Raw genomic sequence first — 20,437 nt, forward strand, 5'->3', positions numbered from 1 at the left:
TGGGAACAATTAATAAAAATAATTTATTATAATAAATTTATAAATTTTTTTAAAATTCTACTTAAACTTAAATTTAATAAAAAGAATTTATTATAATATTTAAATATAATTTATTATAAATTTTATTATAATATTTAAATATAAATAATATGTATTAATATAGTACAATTAATAATTTTATAATAAAAATAATGTATTATAATATATAACATATTATATTTATATAATTTAGTTTTAATTTAATTTATAATTTTAATTAATTTTGAAATTAAGCATTGGAATAGTGCTATTCCACCAAAATGGTGGAATAGCAAATCCCTGGCTATACCGGGATAACCGGGAATAGCAAAGTTTGACCGGGATAAAATAGTCCGGCCAAATTTCACCCCGTTTGGTGGAATAGCGGGGATAACTTTCGTTATCCCCGCTTACCCCCCAACCAAACGGGGCCTTAGAGATTTAGTTGTTTATAGTTCTAATACACTGCAGTTGTAACTACATGTATATCTAAATCTAGGATTTGGTTTGATACATTTAAATCTAATTGTTGCAATTGGAACTACACAAGAAGGCTCAACTGTAGCAATTAGAATTATGCTTAAATTAATCATTATTCCAACTACAACAGTTGAAGAGTTATTTTAGATAAAAGGTTTGCTCACCTTAATTTCTAATCTCCTTTTATTCAGAAAACTATATTTTTCTCTACATTGGGGGCGGGTTTTGTTCGCTCCTTTTTCACCCTAGAATCAGAATCGAAATGAACAAATCCGTTTGTCCGTGTTTGGTATGCAAGATTTCTATTCCGATTCCGATTTTCGGGTGAATAGGAATCCCTGACAATTACCCTTTTTTCAATCCGGTCTAGAAAGTCGGATTGAAAATTGAATCCAGTTAGAATGGATTTGTTCATATTAAATTTAACTTTTTTAAGCTCATTTTTTAATTAAAATATAAGTTTAAGTTTAAAAATTATATTTATAAATTTAAATTTTAATCTGAACTTAAATTAAAAATTAAAATTCAATCAAGCATTTCAAATCTAATTTATAAATTTAAATTTAATTTAAAATCTAAAGTTCTATTCAAATTTTATTTAAAATTTAAATTAAATTTATGGATTCAAATTGAAATTTAAATTATAATTTTAAGTTTGAATTTGAACAAATCGAAATTTAGTTTTATATTTTAAATTATCCGCTCAATTTCAAATTTTATTTTTTCAAAAAATATATTTAAAATTTTGACATCATTTTAAATTTTTGATGTAAATTTTTAATATTTAATTTTTAGTTTGAATTTAAACTAATATATTATAAAGATAAAATTGACATATTGATTTGATTTCGTTTCTTATATCTATCTGAACCAAATACTGACAATGAAAATTGTTCATTTCAATTCCGATTTAGGTGGCAGACCAAACAAAAAGTGGACCAAACAAAAAGTGGTAATGAATCATTCCAATTCCTTGTCCAACTTATTCTCATTTTGATTCCCATACCATTTCCAACTTCAAACCAAACACACCCTCATGTTATCTTGCCATCTGTAAATAAAGTATAAAATTGTCACACCCTGAGTCCATTTATTGGGCCCGTTTCGGCATATAAAAGAGACCCGCCAAATGGGCAAGATATTTTCTACCTGCACAAAGCAGAACATACACCAGCTTGTACAAATCATACATGACATGGGTACATATAGCATCACAGTGTACTACTAGTAAATTGAACCATTACAAGTTTAAACTCTTTAAAATTTATAATACTTTTTCTATCCAAAGCATTACAAAGTTTTTAACCAAAAAGGGGTACTCTAACTAGACCGACTCACAACAATTTAGCTACTTCGCGATATTTCGTCACAGTCTCGTGCCTCACCGACGATGGTAGAATCTGAAAAACAACAATTACAAAGGAATGAGAACTCAAAATAAATTTTCGGTGGGTGCATCTACCGAAAATGGCGCTCTACACTCACTCGGTTCATAGGAGGCATTAGTAGAAATATAGTAGTAAATGAAACAACTATTTCTACAACAATAATGTAGATAATAGAAATATAATTACAATGCCTCAATTATATACAATATGGAACAATTAGTTATTTTACATTTGGCTACAAGATTACCTGATCTATCTAATATTTCTAACCATCCATTTATACGGTTTCGTTTCACACTATATACCTTATGGAGAGCCGAGAGAGGTTGGCATCTCTCCATTTGGTAGGCACTTGGCATCGAGGGAGATTGACATCGCCAAGCACCGTAGTCACTTGGAGTTGAGGCGATTGACATCTCCAAGCACTACATAGGGTGTCGAGGATGATCGAATATATCCCTTGTTGAACATTCTGGAATGTTGCAACCTATGTCAATGTCACATCCTAATTAAATTCATGACTTCTAGGGTTGTTTACCATGTCCCTTACACTTAAATTATTCTCTAGCTCTAAGTTTAGCATAGAGTTCATATGTCACTATATTTCACACCTTAAATTCCAACTTAATTAGATTGAATGCCACACTTATTTCACCTATGCAACAAGTTTCACATGATTACATTTACATGCATATCACTTATCTTTTCTCTTTATACGTATATACAAGGATTAGAAACCCTATTCTCCTAGGTCAATTGTTCATATGTCATCTCAACCCACTAGATCTAGCATGCAACTAAAATCACATTTAGTTTAATTATTAGTCATAATATATGCTAATAATTCAAGAAAACTGGACAAAGGGGAGATCAAATCCTTCCTAATGTTAGTTACATTCCCTCTTGGAAATGAGTCTTGACCTCCAAAATTTCTAAGAAAAATACTAAAAATGGTTGTAATAAAATTAGAACCTCAAAAATCTCCCAATTGAAAAAAAAAATTCTAAAAGAAATCACCTTTTAAAAATCTCCCAACTCACCTTTCCTCTTCTAGCAAGCAAAACGTGGAGGAGAATATGGTCCTTTTCTCCTACGTAAAGCTTTCTTTTGAAGCTCCCAACCTTGCCCAAGCTTTTAAGAAGATAGATCCCCAAGCTCCAAGATAAGGGAACAATGGCATCTCTTTTCTTCTAAAGAGAGAAAGGGATAGAAGAGAGTCAAAGAGAAGAAAATGAGGCGGATTAGGGTTGGCTGGTGATTTAGAGTGCTACAATAGCACATAAATCCCCCAACAATTTTTATTTGCAACCAAACAAATCTCTCTAACTGCGCGAGGTTTTGGGCACCAGGCCGATCTTTCGGGCACCTGGAAGCTTGAAGCTTCACTGTGCATTTTATGCAGCTAGTCTCGAAAGGGTTTTAGACGCCCGTTCAATCCGCCCGATCCACAATTCGGCCGCGTACAGAGGATTCTGATCGCTCGAATAACTAATGAGTCACGCAACATATAGGTTAAGCATTTAAATCTAATTGTTGCAATTGAGACTACACTAGAAGGCTCAACTGCAGTGCAGCAATTAGAATTATGCTTAAATTAGCCATTATTCCAATTACAGCAGTTGGAGAGTTATTTTAGATAAAAGGTTTGCTCACCTTTCTAATCTCCTTTTATTCAGAAAACTATGTTTTTCTCTACATTGGGAGCGGGTTTGGTTTGCACCTTTTCACTATGGAATCATAATCGAAATGAACAAATCTGTTTGTCCGTATTTGGTACGATTCCGATTTTTGAATGAATAGAAATCCCTGACAATTACCATTTTTTTCAATCCGGCCAAGAAAGTCGGTTTGAAAATTGAATCTGGGCAGAATGGATTTGTTCATATTAAATTTAACTTTTTTAATCTCATTTTTTTAATTAAAATATAAGTTTAAGTTTAAAAATTATATTTATAAATTTAAATTTTAATCTAAACTTAAATAAATTTAAAATTAAAATTCAATCAAGCATTTCGAATCTAATTTATAAATTTAAATTTAATTTAAAATCTAAAGTTTTATTCAAATTTTATTTAACATTTAAATTAAATTTATGGATTGAAATTGAAATTTAAATTTAAATTATAATTTTAAGTTGGAATTTGAACAAATCGAAATTTAGTTTTATATTTTAAATTATCTGCTAAATTTCAAATTTTATTTTTAAAAAAAATATATTTAAAATTTTGACATCATTTTAAAATTTAGATGTAAATTTTTAATATTTAATTTTTAGTTTGAATTTAAACTAATATATTATAAAAATAAATTGGTATATTAATTTGATTATGTTTCTTATATCTACCTGAACCAAATACTGACAATGAAAATAGTTCATTTCGATTCCGATTCAGATGGTGAACCAAACAAAAAGTAGTAATGAATCATTCTGATTCTGTTTCCAACTTATTCTCATTTCGATTATCATACCGATTCCAACTTCGAACCAAACACACCCTGGGTGTCATCTTGCCATCTGTAAATAAAGTATAAAATCGTCACACCCTGAGTCCATATCTATTGGGCCCGTTTCGGCATGTACAAGAGACCCGCCAAATGGGCAAGATTTTTTCTACCTGCACGAAGCGGAACATATACCAGCTTGTACAAATCATACATGGCATGGGTACATATAGCATCAGAGTGTACTACTAGTAAATTGAACCATTACAAGTTTAAACTCTTTAAAATTTATAATACTTGTTCTATCCAAAACATTACAAAGTTTTTAACCAAAAAGGGGTACTCTAACTAGACCGACTCATAACGATTTAGCTACTTCGTGATATTTCGTCGCAGTCTTATGCCTCACCGACGATGGTAGAATTTGAAAAACAACAATTACAAAGGAATGAGAACTCAAAATAAATTTTCGGTGGGTGCATCTACAAAAAATGGCGCTCTACACTCACTCGGTTCATTGGAGGCATTAGTAGAAATATAGTAGTAAATGAAACAACTATTTATACAACAATAATGTAGATAATAGAAATACGATTACAATGCCTCAATTATATACAATATGGAACAATTAGTTATTTTACTTTTGGCTACAAGATTACCTGATCTATCTAATATTTCTAACCATCCATTTATCCGGTTTCGTTTCACACTATATACCTTGTGGAGAGTCGAGAGAGGTTGGCATCTCTCCATTTGGTAGGCACTTGGCATCGAGGGAGATTGGCATCGCCAAGCACGGTACTTGGAGATGAGGGCGATCGACATCTCCAAGCACTACAGAGGGAGTTGAGGACGATCGAACATATCCCTTTTTGAACATTCTGGAATGTCGCAACCTATGTCAATGTCACATCCTAATTAAATTCATGACTTGTAGGGTTGTTTACCATGTCCCTTACACTTAAATTATTCTTTAGCTCAAGTTTAGCCTAGAGTTCACATGTCACTATATTTCACACCTTAAATTCCAACTTAGATTGAATGCCGCACTTATTTCACCTATACAACAAGTTTCACATGATTACATTTACATGCATATCACTTATCTTTTATCTTTATACGTATATACAAGGATTAGAAACCCTATTCCCCTAGGTCAATTGTTCATATGTCATCTCAACCCACTAGATCTCCTAGCATGCAACTAAAATCACATTTAGTTTAATTATTAATCATAATATATGCTAAAAATTTAAGAAAACTAGACAAAGGGGAGATCAAATCCTTCCTAATCTTAGTTAAATTCCCTCTTGGAAATGAGTCTTGACCTCGAAAATTTCTAAGAAATCTTAAAAATGGTTATAATAAAATTAGAATCTCAAAAATCTCCCAATGGAAAAAAAAATTAAAAGAAATCACCTTTTAAAAATCTCCCAACTCACCTTTCCTTTTCTAGCAAGCAAAATGTGGAGGAGAATATGGTCTTTTTCTGCTACGTAAAGCTTTCTTTTGAAGCTCCCAACCTTGCCCAAGCTTTTAAGAAGATAGATCCCCAAGCTCCAAGATAAGGGAACAATCGCATCTCTTTTCTTCTAAAGAGAGAAAGGGATAGAAGAGAGTCAATGTCACACCCCAATAATCCCACATCGGATAGAAATGGAGATGTGATTAAGTATATAAGAGACTTAGACACTAGTAATAATAACTGGGCTTAAGCATTTTGGGCAGGTGGTTGGGCCCTACGAGTTATTATTGCTAGTGGGCTGGGTCGTTACATTTGGTATCAGAGTCAATCACCAGCCGAAAATTTATGGCAAGTCTCGGCTGAGCCAGGGTCTGAAAGACAAGGTGATAGGCTATGCCGCAGTCTGTATGATAAGGTGACCGGCTATGGTAGGGTCTGAATGACAAGACTAGTGAGACGAGTCTCACATCTGTTTGAAGTAAAATAATACTTATCATACATATATATAAGTTGAAACAATCCTAAACCTAATAAAAAAAAAGTGATTAGATTTGAGTTCATACAATCCTAATAGGTCTCGTATTAATCATTAATTTTTTTCGGGTCAATAATTATAATATACAATAAGCCCATTTAAAAATGTGAGTGGGCGGGCCCTTACGAAAGCCCAAACAAATAAATAAAAAAAATATGAGTGGGCGGGCCCTTACGAAAGCCCAAACAAATAAATAAAAAAAAANAATAAATAAAAAAAAAAGTGAGGGGGAGCTTTATTTCAGCCCGTTATCATTTGAACCCAATAAATTAAAGTGGGTCTGATCAACGACGGCCCACACACACACACCCTATAAAGTATCTATTCGAAATTCGATTTCAAATCACAACCCATTCAAAATTCGAATTTCGAATTTTAAACTCCCAACAAATTCCCAACCATTTTCCAAAATACCATCCAACAACCCATTCGAAATTCGAATTTAAATTTCGAATTCCCAACCAATTCCTAAAACATCCTCCAATAACCCATTCGAAATTCGAATTTGAATTTCGAATTCCCAACTAATTCCTAAAACATCATCCAACAACCCATTCGAAATTCGAATTCGAATTTCGAATTCCCAACCATTTTCCAAAATATCATCCAACAACCCATTCGAAATTCGAATTCGAATTTCGAACCCCCAACCATTTCTCAAAATATTATCCAACAACCCATTCGAAATTCGATTTTGAATTTTGAATTCCCAACTAATTCCAAAAACATCTTCCAACAACTCATTCAAAATTCGATTTCGAATTTCGAATTCCCTAACCAATTCTCAAAACATCATCCAACAATCCATTCGAAATTCGATTTTGAATTCCCAACCAACTCCAAAATATCCTCTAATAATCCATTCAAAATTCGAATTTCGAATTTCAAACCTCCAACCAACTCCCAAAATATCTTCCAACTATCCAACAACTGATTCAAAATTCAATTCCCAACCACTCCCCAAATATCCTCCAATCATCCAACAAATAATTCAAAATTTGAATTTCGAATTTTGAATTCCTAACTAACTCCTCCTCTCCCATTATAAATACGGGAACCGAAATCAAATTCTGGGAAATTTTTTTTACGGAGACGATAGACAAAGAACAAAAAAAAATAGATAGATTGCTACACTCGAGCCGCGGAAAGGAGGAGAGATCGCCGAGCCGCGGAAAGGAGGAAAGATCGCCGAGCCGCAGAAAGGAGAAAAGATCACTCGAGCCGCTGAAAGAAGGAGAGATCGCCGAGCCGCGGAAAGAAGGAGAGATCGTTGAGCCGCTTCATTCAATCCATCAATAGGTAGTAAAAAAAAGAAAGAAAGAAAGAAAGAAAGAAAGAAAATAAAACAATAATAAAACACAAAAGAAAATTCTCTTCTTCCCCCCTTCCTTTTTTTTTCTTTTTTTGGTCCTACTACCGTAGTCATCCATACCGTCTTGATGACTTCGATGGGAGAGTGGAGGGGAGCCAATGGCTTCCCGTTTCTTCGGACCTCTTAATACCCCATTCGAAGTTGTTGAGGATGGAATGGATGATCTACATGGTCGCAACCACCCCAACATCGATGGTTTGATACTTTAGAAAGAAGAGGGGAGGGAAATTTTTGATTCCCTGTTTCTTCGGACCCTTCAACATTTCTTCGAAAATATCAAATCAAATCTGATGGCCGAACAGATCCACGCCATCGTCATCAACTTCACCGACGACATCTACAGCATCGCCGGTTTGATACTTTCGAAAGAAGAGGGGAGGGGAATCTTTGATTCCCCGTTTCTTCGGACCCTTCAACATTTCTTCGAAAATGTCAAATCAAATCCGACGGCCAAACAAATCCGCACTACCGTCATCAACTTCATCGACATCATCTACAACACCGACGGTTTGATACTTTCGAAAGAAGATGAGAGGGGAATCTTTGATTCCCTATTTCTTCGGACCCTTCAACATTTCTTCGAAAATGTCAAATCAAATCCGATGGCCGAACAGATCCACGCCACCGTCATCAACTTCATCAACGTCATCTGTAGCCTCGCAAGAAGAGGGGAGGGGAATCTTTGATTCCCCATTTCTTCGGACCCCAAATCAAAATTAAAACGGGGATTTCTTCGGACCCCAAATTGGAATCAAAACGGGAGTTTCTTCGGACCCCAAATCAGAACCAAACGGGGATTTCTTCGGACCTCAAATCAAATTGGAAAATCAAATCCAAATTAGAGAATCAAACGGGGATTTCTTCGGACCCCAAATCAAATCCAAATTAGAGAATCAAACGGGGATTTCTTCGGACTCCAAATCAAATCCAAATCAGAATCAAAAGGGGATTTCTTCGGACCCTAAATCAAAATTAAAACGGAGATTTCTTCGGACCCCAAATCAAATTGAAAAATCAAATCTAATTGGAGAATCAAACGGGAATTTCTTCGGACCCCAAATCAAATTGGAAAATTAAATCCAAATTGGAGAATCGAACGGGGATTTCTTCGGACCCCAAATCAAATCAAATTGAAAAATCAAATCCAAATTGGAGAATCAAACGGGAATTTCTTCGGACCCCAAATCAAATCCAATTGGAGAATCAAACGGGGATTTCTTCGGACCCCAAATCAAATTTAAAAATCAAATCCAAATCGAAATCAAACAGGGAAATCAAAACGGGGATTTCTTCGGACCTCAAATCCAAATCGAGGTCAAAAGGGGATTTCTTCGAACCCCAAATCAAACCAAATCAAAAGGAAATTTCTTCGGATCCGAACCAAATTGCAAAAATCAAAAGTGGATTGCCTCGAACTCGAAATAAAATCCGAACCCAAACCAAACCAAAATCAAATACAGTCCACAAATAAACCCAAACCCAAAACCCAAATCAAATCCAAAACCAAACCTCATGGACAAAACCCCATGAGCCACAACTAAATCTCATGGACCAAATCCTATGAACCAAAACCAAACCTCATGGACCAAATTTCATGAACCAAAATCAAATCTCATGGACCAAATCCTATGAACCAAAACTAAATCTCATGGACCAAATCCCATGAACCAAAACCAAACCTCATGGACCAAATCCCATGAACCAAAACCAAACCTCATGGACCAAATCCCATGAACCAAAACCAAACCTCATGGACCAAATCCCATGAACCAAAACCAAACCTCATGGACCAAATCCCATGAACCAAAACCAAACCTCATGGACCAAATCCCATGAACCAAAACCAAACCTCATGGACCAAATCCCATGAACCAAAACCAAACCTCATGGACCAAATCCCATGAACCAAAACCAAACCTCATGGACCAAATCCCATGAACCAAAACCAAACCTCATGGACCAAATCCCATGAACCAAAACCAAACCTCATGGACCAAATCCCATGAGCCACAACCAAACCTCATGGACCAAATCCCATGAACCATAATCAAACCTCATGGACCAAATCCCATGAACCATAAACCAAATCTCATGGACCAAATCCCATGAACCAACCAAATCTCATGGACCAAATTCCATGAACCAACCCAAACCTCATAGACCATATCCCATGAACCAAAACCCAAACCTCATGGACCAAATTCCATGAATCATACATCCAACCTAATACCCATATCCCATAAACCAATACCCAAATTTCATAAACCAATACCCAAATCTCATGAACCAATACCCAGATCTCATACCCATATCTCATGAACCAATTAGACTATAATACATAGAGTTTAATATCGATTAGGTCTTAACACATATACTTAGGGCCTAATCAACCTCAAATCCAACTGAATCCTAATACATATACTTAGGATTCAATAAACCGAGACGTGATTCATCTCATCCCATCTATAAAGGTCTCCTAATCGAAGGTACCCCAATCTACAGGGGGTAATTAACAGTAGATGCTTATATCTATTGGAAGCCATAGACCCGCAATATCTGATACCCACTTATACATATAAATACTCATCTGAATCATGAATACTACCCCACGGCCCCGAAAATTCCATCGACCGTGTAAGGTGCGTCATTCGTGGTGGCAGACAACATCGCCTGGTGATCTTGGATTGTGTGTGTGATTGGACTGACGAGGACGTCAGGGCCTTAACGGGGGGAGTCTGTCACACCCCAATAATCCCATATCGGATAGAAATGGGAATGTGATTCGAACACCTACAATGAGTCATGCAACATATAGGTTGAGCTTTGGAAAGTGATTCGAACACCTACAATGGACCACCCATAAGTTGTTTTCGGGACTTATAGCGCAATCTGGTCACCTAAATTCTCGGGCTCGGAGCCCAAAAAAATTTCGTGTTCCCTCAAGTGAGGTTCGAAAAGATCTGGATCTCCACAGAGTAATCTTGGTACTTGAAAGTAGGCTTCTCACCAACTCTGCTCTCTGAGCATTCGAAAGGATCATGGCACTGTAATGGACCGTCTGAAACTATTTCAGACGCCCAAATTCCTATTCCGAGCATCCGAAATGGTTTGAAACTCAGCTTTCACGAGATTTTTGGCTAGTGACCAACATTGCAAGATTTTTCACGGACTTTCAACTTAGGATGTCCACTACTATATTTGCTTTCCTAGGGTGATACAATGTGGTGAAGTCAATCCCTAGGAGTTTAAACCATCATAATTGCCTCGGGTTCAATTCTTTTTTAGTGAATAAATGCTTGAGGCTCTTGCGGTCCATATAGATCTCGCACTGCTCGTCGAGGCTCTTACAGTCTGTGTAGATCTCGTAATGCTCGCCATAGAGGTAATGTTTAAATTCTAAATTTTAAATTTTAAATTTTAAATTTTAAATTTGAGATTTTAAGTTTTTATTTTTAAATCTCAAAATTAAAGTTTATAATTTTAAATTTTAAATTTGAGATTTTAAATTTCAAATTTTGAAATTGAGTTTTAAATTTTAAATTTTTAAACAAATGAGATTTTAAATTTTAAATTTAAAATTTTAATATTTGAGATTTTAAATTTTAAATTTTAAATTTTAAATTTTAAAATTGAGATTTAAAATTTATTTTAAAACGACAAAATTTTTTATAGAAAAAATATAGTTATAGTACAAAAAAATTAATAAAAAATATATTAATATTTAATTATGTAGTGGATGAAAAAAGTAATATTGTTGTAATTTTTTAAAATTTCAAGCCCTTGTCATTCATATTTACTCTTATATGTTGTATTACATAAATATCATGTGCAATTAAAAGAAAATGATATACTCGATCTACATTTGCAAATGCATTTTTTCTAATTAATTAATCGATAAAATTTACAATTTAATTTTCGAGAAAATTAAAACGTCAAAATTGGTCTTCTCCCTATTAATTTGTGAGAGGGGCAATTTCGGTAATTTCAAATTTCAACAACCCACTATCCTCTTATCCTCAAAAACCATCCAAATATTATTTTTTTAATCCCTGTTTATATTCCTATTTTCATCTAAACAAAAAAATACTTTTATCTCTTCTTATACCTACACTTGTATTTATTCCTGAAATTGCTAGTTCTTGCTTATACCCGTATCCAACGAAGCCTAAGAAATAGAAAAAAAAACTAAATTAAAGGTTAGTAAAAGAGACAAAGAGATGGTGTTAGAGAGAGAAAGGATTAGGTTTAGACAGAGGAAGAGATGAGGTTACAGAGAGAGATAAGGTAAGAGAGAGAATGGAGTAGTGAGTGATGGACGATTCATCAAATGACCAACAGGTAGGGCCGGAGCAAAAAAAAAAAAAAAAAAAAAAAAAAAAAAAAAAAAAGTAGGTAGAGTTAGAAATTTTACAATTATTTCAATTCATTAATACGAGAATATCCATTCTCTTCCAAATAAATAAATGAGATTAGTGCCTCGATGTGACTCTCGATTTCAAATAAATAAAAAATTATTGATCAAATTATTTGGTGCATTTAACCCAACACCTTCATTTTTTATTCTTGTTGGATTACAAAAAAACTTTAAAAAGATGATGCGAACAAAGCGCACCCTAGAAATATTTAAAATGATACTTACCAAGTCAATTAATTTCTCTTAAATTTTACAGTTAAACGAATATATTTAATAATTTTTCAGTAACAAATTTCTAAAAGTTTCAATATTCTTGGTGTATATAGATAATATTTCAATCTTAGTTTCTTTATTTCATTTATTTTCATTCCTTTATTTTATTTTTCTTCCTTTTTTTTTCCTGATTTTCTTGGTCAAAGACATACAGAATTTTCAGTTCACACAATTTCTCGGACAAAATCCACATTCCTTTCCACCTCCATTAAATTGCATTTGCTGTCAACAGCTTCGGATAAACGGATTTGGAAGGGAAATATAAGGGATTAGGGTAAGTAAAGAGCATGGCCTAATATTGGTGTTGCGTGCCGAATGTCCCGACCCTTGATCCGGTCAATAATTCTCCTCGGGAAGATCGTCGGGATGCGAGACGGCTGCGGATTATGACCCTCGAAGTATGCGCCCACAGAGGATTAAGCGATTAGGCCGATGAGGGATCGAATCAGCCGGGTTCAAAAACCTCCGCAGTAAATTCGCTTTGGCAGGATGAGCCGAATGGAGAGGAGAAGCCCGGAATTCGACTAAGAAACGAGCCGAATGGCCAAACAACTTGTGATCTGATCGGCCGGAAGAGCCGAAGATGACTTTCTATTGAATAGCAAAAGGGAGTGATGCCCGTAGGGCAGACAGACTCCAAGTATGGGAACATGGGAGTGATGCCCGTAGGGCAGACAGACTCCGAGTATGGGAAATTACAGGAACTACTCCTAAGGAAAGCAGTAAATGCGAGAATAGAAAGATGCAGAAAAATAAAGGTGGTCTTTTGTGCGCAGGGCGAAGACCCTTTTTCAGGGTATCGTATGCCTATTTATAGAACCGCCTTTGCGTCAGTTATTGCTCTTGCACGATCAGCCACTATCTCCTGATTTGTAGGACCACCTTTGGCCGATCGGAACTCCTCGTAACTGCTTGCGATTGTTATAACTCGGTCCAGTGCGGCTTGTATGTGTCCGGTGTACTCTAGGTCTACCGTTTTAGCCGTCTTACGGATATGGACCCGGTGTGCCAGCTGTTCGCGCCTAACTGGCTCAACAATTGCCCCCTCGCCAGTTTTCGAAGCGATGCTTCGGTAGCTGGCGTTACTTTTTCGTCTCAAACAATTTTCTGTTGCCGAAAGCGGGCTTGATCCGAGGCGTATTTCTCGGTCCAATCAAATTCAAATTCTCTGTCGTATTCTGCACTACGATCTTCTGTACGGTTCAATCTAAGCCGTTTATTCTCTTCTTTACGGCCCCGATCGCATTCTCTATTTTTGTCTCATGTGTGGCATTAATTAACTCATCTTAATTGCCGTTGTCTATTCATCATTACAGCCGACCTTGGGACTCATAATCAAAGCGACAGTTCGATACGACGGCCTTTTCTTCTTCCTCAAGCTTCCCATTATTTTTGTCTCTTCCAATTCTTTTTTTTTTTTCCTCATATCTTTCACTAAAGCCTCTTCTTTGTCTCATTCATCCTTCTTCTCTTTTCGTAACCGATTCTCTCGGCTTTTCTCTTCTTTTGAACAATGTCTTTGGTTCCTCCTCTTCCTTCTCATCCATCTCTTGACTATACTATACTCAAACCTTTCGTCGATTTAGATCCATCTAGGTTCATACTAGGTCCTTCTCTTGTAGATGCACCATCTCCTACTGACTCCCCTTTCTCTGATGAGGGACTTCCTTGGAAAAGGATTATTCATCTCCATTCTTGGTACTCATCAGCTTCAACAGGAAAGAGTCTCAGAACCTGGCCAAGTGTTTCCGAAGCATATTTGGCCTAGTTAGATAGAGTAGAATCCGTTTTTGGCGCCTTCTGGCGGGAAATCGGCATTTATGAAGCAATTCAATTATCTCGGCACCCTCCTATAGCCGATAATCTTCTTCTAGCCGCTGCTCTTTGTTTCTGGTCCCCTGTTTCTAATGTTTTTCTTTTCAAAAGGGGGCCTCTTACCCCCACCCTTTTTGATGTGGCCGCCATTGTTGGCTTACGCCCTCATGGCATTACTCTCTCTATGGCCTACAACCCTGACGGTGTGTCTGATTTTGAGGCATACCTTGATCTAAATGATTTGGCTTATTCTAAATTTCTTCAAAAATTTGCAGGTGAATCCCCTGCCCCGGTCACCAGGAAGGAACACACGACGTTCCTTCTATACTGGTTATGCCACAATCTTTTCTGCACTCGTTCGCAGAAAATTAACCGAGATTTTGTTCCAATCGCCGTTGGTTTAGCGAACGGCGATAAATTGGCCTTGGGGCCATATTTCCTTGCGTTCGTCTACAGGGAAGTTTTTGATTCTATTAAGCCACTACCTTCCGGTGATGGCATTGCCATCGGCTCTGGGTGTGGCGTTTTTTGGTTTCTGCAAATGTTTCTCCAATTCTATATTCCTGCTTTATGCCAATCTCCTTTCAATCCGACTTCGGCTGCCCAATTTGATTCTTATGGGCTAGCCCTCGGCTGTCCGCAGCCGATGACCTCTAGTCAACCCTCTGATTTTCTTACTTATTTCAAGGCTTTTTATGAGCTAGCCTCTGATTCGGCTATTTCTTGGGCTCCATTTGTTGATCGTCTCACCGGCCCCTCTTGGTTTCTGGCTCGGTTTGAAGCCATTCAGGGCGAGCTATCTTCTTCTCGCGCCGGTGAACATTCAGATGTATGGTATTCGTATCTAGCCCCTCGGGACCTTCATGTGGGGCTTAAATCACGTTCGAAACTACTGCCGAGTACTGAGGTTTATTCTCCTCAGTATGTGGCACGGCAATTTGGGTTTGTTCAACCGATTCCGGCCCCTTCTAAATTTTTTACGGCCAACACAGCCGATCATCGTCCTCCCACCAAGAGCATATTTGAAGCTGACAAGCTTTCGGCTATGGGGAATCATCTCAGACGCTTCTTCCAGCTAGCAAGCTTCCGTCCGAACTATACAGGGGTAGCCCTCGCCGGTTATGCTACCATGTGGGATTAGTTTACTGGCCGCTCCTATGATCTTTCTCTGCCTCGAGCACTCCGTAAAACCATCCATCCATTTGGTCAGTCATCTAATTTTTTTTGTTTATAATTTCTTTCTAATATGGCTGTAACTTATCTTTTATTTTATACACAGCCACCACTCCGAGCAGAGATTCTCCAACCGAGATTGAGTCTCCACCAGACATTATTTCTGATGCCCCGCCTTCTTTCTCGGTAAAATATCATTTCTCCACTCATCTTAATCATAATTTTTTTCTTTGTTCATCATTTTTGTTTGTTTCCGTTTTCAGTCGATTCCTACTTCTCCATCGGTCTCAGCTTCAGACAAAAGACCGATTGAAGTTGTTCAAGTCACTTCCCCGCCGTCTTCCAAACGCCCTAAGTCAGTGGTTAAAAGAAAATTCCAACAAGCCGAAAGTACCCCTTCGGCTGATACCACTAAAGACAAAGCCGAGGATATTCCTTCGGCTGACATTCCATCCAAAGAAGCTACTATACCCTCTTTGGCTACCTCTGTTCCAACCGAAACGATTGATGTCGGGGTAAGCCACATTAATTGGTTGTACGAAAAGAACATTTCTTAATTATTTATTATTTTCTTTTAAACTACAGTCCTCTCCTGAACGAGCCCTTTTTGCTCATTATTCGAAGATGCAGATGGAACGGCAGCTTCGCAGGGAAGCCCGTCTCGAGAAAAAGAGAGGGATGGAAAAGAAGAAGAAATCTGTTGAAACGGCGAGCACGACGCCGTTACCCAGTGAGGTTACATCACCTCTTTCTACTCCTGCCTAGACATCAACTACAGGGGATGCACAGATAAACATACCTCTCGGGCGAACTTCCGAAGACACTAGCACTATTCTTTCCCGCTCGCCCTAGGGAGCTGCTTCCCCTATTGCTGATGATCCTTTATCTGCGATTCTTGATTCTTTTTTTATTTCAAGTCCCAGCTCCAATGAAGGGGATGATTCTTCGACCATTACCATTTCATCAGACACCCAGAATAAGTTCGATGAATGCCTTAAAATGTATAGCATTGGTATTCTTGGTCTAGCTCAGAATCCAGAACAATTTGATCGGCTATATGCCCTTTTACTTGATTTGGCCGATCAATCAGATATTACTCCCGGCATAAAATATTTTGTAGCAACCTTATCACTTCAACTTTCATCTTTTTTGGCTCGGCAGCGATCTTTGGGCGCCGAACTTGTAGCTTTAGATCAACATTTTCATCGTGTTGATCATTTTAAAAAGAATATCCCTGATATAGCAGCTCCGCCTACTGAAGTGCATCAAGAGGATAAGGAATTGGCTGATCAAGAATCGGCTCTACAACAACGGATTTCTACTCTTAAAGAAGAGTTAGCCGCCGCCGAATCTACTCTCGCACAAACCTCTGAGCACCGACTTCAACTAAAAGATCTACTGAAGTCCAAAAAGAAAGAAGAGATAAGGCTTAAAGAGGAGCTTTCTCAACTTTACAAAGTCCATCATTTGATGAAGCGCCGAAGGAAAGCTGCTGAGACCGCCCAAGCCAATCTCATAGTCGAATGGAATCAACTCAAAGACTTATTGTCCTGATTCGGCTTGTAATATTCTAAGTCTGATTTTAATTATTCTCCCACATGGATGGGTAATATCTCTTTAAATATTTTCCGTTGATTGGTTTTTCATTTTCTGACCCATCTCTGCTTTGTAAATAATATGCATTTCCTCTTGTGATTCGGCTAATTTGAAATGGTCCTTCCCAATTTGGGGACCATTTTCCATACATTCGATCTTTCTGACCGATTAGAAAAATCAGCCGAAGTACTAAATCACCGACGACAAATGTCTTTGATCGAACTTTCTTATTGTATGCGCTACGCACTCGGCTTTGGTATGCTTGTATATTGTCTAAAGCTATCAGCCGAGCATCACATACTTCTTCTGCTTTGTCCATCATTAGACTACTTTATTCATCAGTCGACAAATCTTTTTATTTTTCTATCCTCAAAGAAGGAACTGTTATTTCGGCTGGAATTACGGCCTCATGACCGTAAACTAACTGAAACGGGGTCATCCCTGTTGCCGTTTTCACTGAAGTCCGGCATGCCCACAATACTTCTGAAAGTTTTTCATTCCACTTTCTCGTGTATTTTCTGATATGTCGCTTCATAAGGTTGGTAATTATTTTATTTGCTGCCTCCACTTGTCCATTTACCTCGGCATAATAAGGCGACGAATGAAACAATTTTATCTTTCGAGACTCGATGAACCGAACGAACTGTCCTCCTGTGAACATTATCCCTTGATCGGTTGTGACTGTCTCGGAAATTCCAAAGCGATGAATTATATGGTCTTCTACAAAATTGACAATTTCTTTTTGGGTAACCAACCGAGTAGGTTTAGCTTCCACCCACTTAGTAAAATAATCGATGGCTACTATTAGAAATTTGTGACCAACCGAAGAATTCGGCTGAATTTCTCCAATTAAATCTATAGCCCAACCGCGAAAAGGTCATGGTTTAATTATGGCGTACATCTCAGAGGCAGGAACCCTCTGTATCGAGCTATGAAATTGACATTCTTGGCAACCCTTAGCATACTCTATGCAATCTTAATGCATAGTTGCCCAATAATATCCTAGATGCCGAATTGTCCATCTTAACTTTTTTCCTGCTAGATGGGTTCCACATATTCCTTCATGTGTTTCTCCCATCACTAATAGAGCTTCTTCGGGCCCTAAGCATTTTAATAGAACTTCTTTGGCTGTTCTTTTGTAAAGTTGACCATCCAACAAACAATAGCCGAGAGCTCTTCTTCGAATATTATAATCGACCCTTATATTAGGATCTTCTAAATATTTGATTAATGGCTTTCTCCAATCTTCTTTCACTCCTATAGGAGCTATAATCGGTTCTCGTCTATGAACCGAAGGTAGTAATCTCCTCTGTATTACTATTAACTCTGACTTCGGCTTTATGTATCCTGAAGCCGATTAGGCCAATTCATTTGCCTTTTCATTTTCATATCTGCTCAAATGTTCAAATTCGGCTTCTTCGAAATTGCATAATAGTTCTATTGTCTTCTTCAAGTAATTTTGCAAATTTGGATTCTCACATCGGTATTCTCCGTTAACCTGCTTGATTACCAACTGTGAATCACCGATGACTTTGATTGATTTTTCTTTCAATTCTTGCAATATTTCGAGGCCGATTATGAATGCCTCATATTCGGCTTGGTTGTTAGAACAGCTGAAATCTAATTCAAACGCAAATTGATAAACATAACCTTCAGGAGATTGTATTACTATCCCTGCTCCTGCAGATTTAGTTGTTTTTGAACCATCAAAATACAACACCCAAGGCTGATAGCTGATTAAACTCTGTTTCGGCTCCTCAATCTCTACACATGGGTGATGAGCCAAAAAGTCGGCTATAGCCTGACCTTTAACAGCTTTGGCGGGAACATAATTAAGAGAAAACTCGGATAAAGCTAATATCCACTTTCCGATCCGCCCCCTTAATACTGGTTTAGACAACATATATTTTATCAAGTCGGTTTTACATATTACCGATACTTCAGTTGGTAAAATATAATATCTTAACTTCGCACATGAATAATATAAAGCCAAACATAGCTTTTCAATAGCCGAATACCTTTTTTCAGTATCTAAAAGACGTCGGCTTAGATAATAAATAGCTTGTTCTTCCTCGACTTTATGAGCCGAATCCTTTATGGCTTCTTCGGCCTTATTGGCCGAATTGTCGGGTGCTATCACATCGGCTATAGCAGCCGAATCATCTCCATAGCCGATCTTGTTGATCGGCTCGTCTTGTAGAGGCTTATGCCCAGCCTCTATTCTCGATTTTTGGGACTCCATTTTAACCATTTAGGTGGCTCCTCATCAGCCACCATAGCATTAATATCTTTGGAGAGAATTAATTGAATCCCCTCCTCCGTCACTCTCACAAATGAAATCTGATCCGGATCAGCATCGGCCCAATTGGTGTGGCCGATGTCCTCCATGTTGACGTCTATCAATTGAGGCCGTCCTTCGGCCCTGACTTCTTCCACCTTATCTCCTATCCACTGGAACAATTTTCCGTGGAGTGTAGAGGGTACACACTCATTTGAGTGTATCCAATCTTTTCCCAAAAGCAAATTATAGTGGCTATCTGCATCCACTACGAAAAACGCAGTTTTTAGAGTTTTTGAACCTACCGTGAGTTCAGTGGTGAGTACTCCTCGAGCTTGTTGACCGTTTCCTGTAAAATCGGTTATGATTGAATCGATGGGCTTCAATTCGTCTTCATCCTTGCCTAACTTCTTGAAAAAAGAAGTAGGCATTACATTGACCATAGCGCCGCCGTCTACCATAACTCGTCCTACCGGCCGGCCTTCTATTAAAGCTTTTATAAAGAGAGGCCTGATGAACCTCTTCTGCATGGCCGATGGTTTCCCAAAAACCACCGCATCGGCCTGTCGAACATCCTCTAGCTGCAATTGGGCTACGGTAAGCCCATTTTCTTCTTCTTCTTTGAATTCCTCGTACTCAACAAACTCTGCTTTGAAGGATTGAGGCAGAGCGTACACCATATTCACCTCGGCCGGTGATTCGTCAGCCGATTTTCCTTTGACTATTTGTTTCTTCTCTTCTGATTCTTTGGTCGTTTCGGCTGAGGAGTCACTCTCCATATGGACCTCCCTCTCTTTAGGAGGCCACCTTTCTCTCTTGATCATTGTCTCGAGGGAAGCTATTTTATCTTCCAACTCCCTCCTGGTCATTTTCTCTTCTAACTCGGCCTCAGTTGGCCGTTCTATTCTTGACTTCAACTGTAGGGCAGGCGATGAACCGCCTGCCTCATGGTCATTCCTCATCGGACGAAAAGGGTGTGTCTGCTCATCCGGGCGTCTCCATACATTGAACCTCATCCCTTTCGCCTCTTCATAATGTTGACGTGTCTCGGTTTGCATCCTCTGCTTGGGTTTTTGTTAACATCGGCCCTTGTCATCTGGCTGATGGTTTAACTTCGACTTCGTGCCATTCATCCACTGGCACGTTTGCCGGTATTTTTACTGTTCTTAAATGATTTTTTAGAATTTC

The 20,437-nt window shown here is 37.6% G+C and overlaps 1 long non-coding RNA gene across 1 annotated transcript; it reads right to left on the reverse strand.

Annotated features, from left to right (window-relative positions):
- Nucleotides 1,515-3,237, reverse strand: LOC109706535. Its single transcript, XR_002215226.1, has 2 exons — nt 2,927-3,237; nt 1,515-1,898 (listed from the first exon to the last, which is right to left on the reverse strand). It is a non-coding gene; the product is annotated as an uncharacterized LOC109706535 (long non-coding RNA).

The sequence above is a fragment of the Ananas comosus genome, linkage group 2 (assembly GCF_001540865.1).
Source record: "Ananas comosus cultivar F153 linkage group 2, ASM154086v1, whole genome shotgun sequence".
NCBI lineage: Eukaryota > Viridiplantae > Streptophyta > Magnoliopsida > Poales > Bromeliaceae > Ananas > Ananas comosus.